Source organism: Pan troglodytes, chromosome 3 (assembly GCF_028858775.2).
Source record: "Pan troglodytes isolate AG18354 chromosome 3, NHGRI_mPanTro3-v2.0_pri, whole genome shotgun sequence".
Taxonomy (NCBI): domain Eukaryota; kingdom Metazoa; phylum Chordata; class Mammalia; order Primates; family Hominidae; genus Pan; species Pan troglodytes.
Window position 1 is genome coordinate 175,019,049 of NC_072401.2, and position 6,000 is coordinate 175,025,048.

Sequence of the window (6,000 nt, forward strand, 5' to 3'; positions counted from 1 at the left end):
GAGCTAAAGAGTTCCAGACCGGCCTGGGCAACATAGTGAGACTTCCTTTCTACTGAAAAAAAAAAAAAAAAAATTTAGCCAGGCTTGGTGATGCGTGCCTGCAGTCTGTACTACTGCGGCTGAGGGCAGGAGGATTGCTTGAGCACAGGAGACAGGGGCTGCAGTGAGCTATGACTGAGCCACTGCACTCCAGCCTGGGCTACAGAGTGAGACTCTGTCTCAAAAATAATAATTAGAAGAAGCAGCAGCAAAATGTCCACAAGAAAGTTACTTAGTTCTAAAAGCCTCTACTACAATTAGAAAAAAAAATGACAAGTTGCAAAAATCATGTTTTAAAATACATTGGAGATCTGTTGAAGCAATCAAAAAATAACTCAAATTAAAATTCCAGACCGGAAAGAGCCCTTACTAGGTATGCTGATGAGTTTTGAAAACATTCTGTAGATTTTAGGCATGGAACTGAAGTCAGTCTAACTTGGCCTAGGCTTCTAGAAGGACTTTGACTAAATGAAAGAGACTCCAGCAAGCATTTGTCAGTTGTATTGGTGGGGGTTAGCACAATCAGTTGGAAACTAAAGGACTCTGAAATATCCGTACTGGCCTATTTTCCACAGATTAGCTGAATGCCGAGGTGGTATGGGAGACTAGAGAGTTGTGCCAGAAGCTTCTAAAAGACAAAGCTAAATGTCCCAGGGTTTCACAGTGTTTAGTGGACAAAAGTCTAGCTGGAGGGAGGGGTCTGCCACAAACTCATCATTGTCTTCCTGAAGACGTTTGACATTTTTTGAAACTGTTTAGGCAGGAATGTAGAGACACAAGTTCAAACCCTCCAAAGAGCAGAAATGAATTTTTCATAGTCTTTCAGGGCTAAGGAGACAGAGACTGTCAATCCCTTAATCAAAAGACTGTGTGATAATGTCTTAATGTATGAGCAAAAGAAATAAGCCACAGATGGAAGGGTCTTACTAAAACTTTGCAGCCTAGCCTGGACACAGCTCAATCTCTAATTGGATTGAGATAATCAATCCTTTAACTTTCTCCCTGTTAGCAATAGGTAGAATATTGCAAAGGTCAAACCATCTCTAGTAGAAGATATCATCTGGACCACAGCATAATAAAAAGTATTGAAAACTAACAACAGAAAATCTTAAAAGGAACCAGAGGAAAAAGGAAAAATAAATTCAAAACAGCAACAGTTAAGTCTAAATGCTGATTCTTCAACAGAACTAGGGAAACCAGAATCCTATTGAATGACATCTTTAGATCGCTGAAGGAAAAAAAAAATTGCTAACCTCAAGTTCCATATCCAGGGAAAAAGCTTTCAAGAATTACAGCAAAATAAAGATGTTTCTTGACAAACAGAAGTTGAGAGAATTCCCTGCCAGGAATCCTACTTAAGGAAAATAATCTCAAATCCTTAGAAGGAGGAAAAAAGCATAATCAAGGGTAATTATGTAAATTTTAAAAGAGTATTACCTTCTTAAAACAGCAATAATAATGTCTTGTGGATTTTTATAAACTGGACAAGTAGAATCTATGACAACGATGGCAAAAAAGGTAGGAAGAATAAGTAGATTTAAATTGACACCATAAGAGTCTCTGCAGTTCTTTTTTTTTTCTTTGAGACAGAGTCTCATTCTGTCACCCAGGCTGTGCAGTGGCGCAATCTTGGCTCACTGTAACCTCTGTCTCCCAGGTTCAAGCAATTCTCCTGCCTCAGCCACCCAAGTAGCTGGGACTTCAGGCACTTGCCACTGCGCCCTGCTAATTTTTGTATTTTTAGTACAGACGTGGTTTCACCATGTTGGCCAGGATGGTCTCGATCTCTTGACCTCATGATCCACTTGCCTCAGTCTCCCAAAGTGCTGGGATTACAGGTGTGAGCCACCGCGCCCAGCCTGTAGTTCTTGAATTGTAATAGAAGTGTTCATTTGGCCCATATTCAGATGAATATCTGTCACTTTCATATTAGGAAATCATCCTTTTGTAAATTTTTGAGACTGACTCTCACTTTGTTGCCCAGGCTGGAGTGCAGTGGCACAATCTCAGCTCACTGCAGCCTCCGCCTCCCAGGTTCAAGTGATTCTCCTTCCTCAGCCTCCCAAGCAGCTGGGATTACAGGCATGCGCCACAATGCCCGGCTGATTTTTGTATTTTTGGTAAAGTGGGGTTTCACCATGTTGGCCAGGCTGACCTCAAGTGATTCACCTGCCTTGGCCTCCCAAAGTGCTAGGATTACGAGTGTGAGCCATCATGCCCTGCTGAAAAAAACTTTTTATCTGCTTTTGTGTAGGTGATATATTAATACTATATTGACCTTATATCAACTCAATGATTGATAACGACTTAAAACTGCAAATTCTTGTGTAAATACTCTTATAAATATAAAGGTGGCATATTTACAACTTTGTCCTCTAAATCGTGTTGTTACTGTGCTTAGTATTTTGACTGTATTTAAAAATATATTCACAAACTATGAAATTTTCAGATATACTTTTCAAAATATACATCTAATTTTAAAGCCTGGAATTCTAATTAGACTGAAAAAATGCACTTACGCATAATTGAGGATTATGCATCCTTCACCCTATTCGGGCCACTCCTGGAGTCAGGGTAGTAGAGCACAGCATTGCAGAGGCCGGAGCCAGAAGAAAAGAAAAAATGCCTTCCATCCTCTTGGCCTTGAATCTCCCATTAACAGAACTGAACCGGAAACAAATTGGCAAGTGAATCTGGGAAATGATTTTTAGAATTCCAGTACTCTGTAATATAGAGAGAGTAAAAGAATGAGAATGGAACTGACAGACAACAGAAATATAACCAGCACAGTCAAACAACTGGCAAGTGGCAGAGTTTATATCTCAAGCAGTCTAGCTCCTGAGTCCATGCACTTAACTACTACAGTATGCAGTGACACTATGATATGCTATAGCAACATTATTTCATACATTTTAAAATTAATGGCTGATGATGAATGTAAGTTGGCAGGAAAGAAATTGTAGGAATTGGATTCATTAAATATTCCAGAAAGATTAAGTTTCTACGTTGTGCCGGACACTACTCGAAATAGAATGATGCAAAACCAAAATGAAACAAGGATGAAGGAAGAGAGTTCCTTTCTCAGTATTTCAGACTGGACAAAATTCCCTGTGAAGGATTTCCAACTGGCTTGATTTGAATCGTGTGCCCCCCTCATTAAGCCAGGCACTTTCGGGGCAGGTATTAGGGGAAATAACCTAGTGGAAATGCTCAATAGAAACCTGAGACAAGGATTTTGTTGCAAATAGTTTATCTAAGAGATGCAGGAAACACCAGTAGGAGGTGGGGAAGCGAGACAAAGAAGGGAAAACAGTCAATAAAGGGTGCGGTATCAAGCCAGATACCACTTATAATGACTGGAGCATAATTCTATGAGAAAACTCTGGGAAAACACAGGCCTCAAAGTTATCCCATCTGAAGGCCAAGCGAGCTGGGGTATCTATATAACAAATCTTTCCAGTCACTTGGTGAAGGCTGCTAGAGTGGGAGTTTGTTAATTCCCAGGCATTTCCAAATTGCCCTGATCACATAGGGACAGAGCTGCCTTCCACAGCTTTGGAGAAAGCCCTCAGGTCAAGAAATCAATGTTGAAGTGGTAATGGCCAGAGAGACAAGAGCAGGGTCTGTCTCAACTTCTTCATCAGGTAAAAATTTTATCTGCCTAATGCATGGAGTTATAAATTTCAAAAGAAAGAATGCCTATGAAAGAGTGTTATAAAATATAAAATGTAATACCAAAAATTCTTGTTTAGGAGTTTCTTGAAGGCAGGAAGTGCATATCATGTTTTTACATCTCTCCTAAGGCCTAGTACAGTGCTATGCATATGCATAGGCTCAAATATTTATTGGATGAATTTTTCAATGTAATGATTATTAAATATTCATTAAATATTTTCTAGGTTAATAGGTGTTTTTAAACTTATAATTCATATCAATAACTCATTACTGTTAACTTCTAAAAACTTTTATGTTTGAAAACTATAAAGTAGCATGGTCTTGTTCTATACCTTTCTCTAAAATCCTTAAATCTAGGTTGTTGTTCAGAACTCTGTTAATTACCCAAAACCCATTTTCTCCTTTCTTCTTACTTTAAAAAATACCTTGATTATAAAAAAGGTAATGATAAATTATTGCGGGTTCAAACCAATCATGAGAAAGCTATTCTCAGTAGCATAAGAGAAAGGCAAGAAAATTGTAGACATCAACCCGGACATTATTGAACTACTGAACCATTACCAGTAACCATCTTCTCTCAGTCTTCTTATATGTCAGAAAAATAAACTCATAATAATACTGTTAGATAGGTATTCTATTATATGCAGCCATTGGCTAATAACTTTTTTAATAGCATTTTTTTCTTCTTTTGCGTAGCAAGCCCAAGACAAGTCATTTATTTCTGGACTAGATTATTTCATTATAGTAACTCATCAGAAAACTGAGATAAGCAGTAAGTATTTGGCCATTCACGTTTTAACTATTTTGGATTCCCCTCTAACTAAAGAAAGATCACGGTTTTTTCCTACAGCTCTCTACCTGTGCTGGCTCCATCAATATTCAGTTTGACATTTTGACACATATCTAAAGAAGCTCAAGAGGGCTCTATCACCAAGAAAGCTGTAGTGAGATGATAGTCTTTCAGATACAAGTTAAAGTCGCATGTCCAGTTATGTATGTGATCTTCTGCAGAGCCACTTTGCTTACTCAAAAAAACACATCTCCTGTTCTCTCACCAGAATATATTTTGAAACCATCCACTTATCTCCATCTCTACTATCATCACACAAGCTCAAGCCACAATAATTTCTTATCCAGACTACAGCAATAGACTCTGAACTGGTCTACCTGATTCCAGGGACTTTTGACTTTAACATTGGATCCTCCACAGAATAGCCAGAGTGATCTCAAAACATGAAACAGGTTAATCCACTTTCCAGCATAAAATCTTTCAATGGCCTCCAATTCCACATAAAATGTAATACATTATCATTGCATACAATGCCCTGCATAGCCTGCCCTCTTCCTATCTCTTTGACTGCATCCCCTACCACTTTCACTCTCACTCCCTATACTATAGCTATATAGAACTATTTTTTAGTTTGTCAAACACCAAAATATTTTTTGCCTCAAGACTTTGGCACATACTATTGCTTCTGTGTTTAATGCTCTTATCTTCTCTCTCATCGTGGCTGGCTCTTTCACTTCAGGTTTAAGCTTAAATATAAAGTTACTACCCAACTTCCTCTTTTATCACTGGTTATAACATTCATCACTATCTGTAATTATATATATATTTGTTAGCCTATTAGTTTAGTATCTATAACCTTTCCTAGACCTCCAGAGGGTAGAGACATGCTCCTTTTCTTCTCCCTTAATAAAGCATTTGGTACATAAATCCCTGTAAGTTTGAATCAGAATGAATGAACGAATGAATGAAAGGCAGTGATTTTATTTGAAAGCAGTCTTCAGATTCCAAGCTGGCCTTTTTTCTTTTTTTCTGTCTTTCCATGTAACAGAGTGATGTATGATTGCAGCTTTCATCACTTTGGTGACCTAGATACTCAGATATTTTTATGATCCCCTCAAAATTAGTTCTAAATAGATTTTTACTGCATTCCTAGGATGACAGAAAATGGGAAAAATATCTAAGGAATTTTCCTTGACACCAAAATAAGTCAGAGGGTGGGGGCGGAGGATGAGGATTGGTAGGGATACCAATCATGAGCTAGACTCAGGCATGGTAATTTGAGTGGTAAGTAAACCTGGGAAGCAAATTAGCCATGAAAACAAATGCCCAAAGCAGAAGTTTGAATTGTAATCTTTACCTATAGGCCCACAAAAAGGAAAGGAAACCAAACTGGATACTACATTAAGCTGGGACTCCTTAAAGAAACTAAAATGGTAGCATGTTAGTAGCATACTTTGTCTCTTGGCAGAAACAGATGGAAATCCTTACTGAGGGAA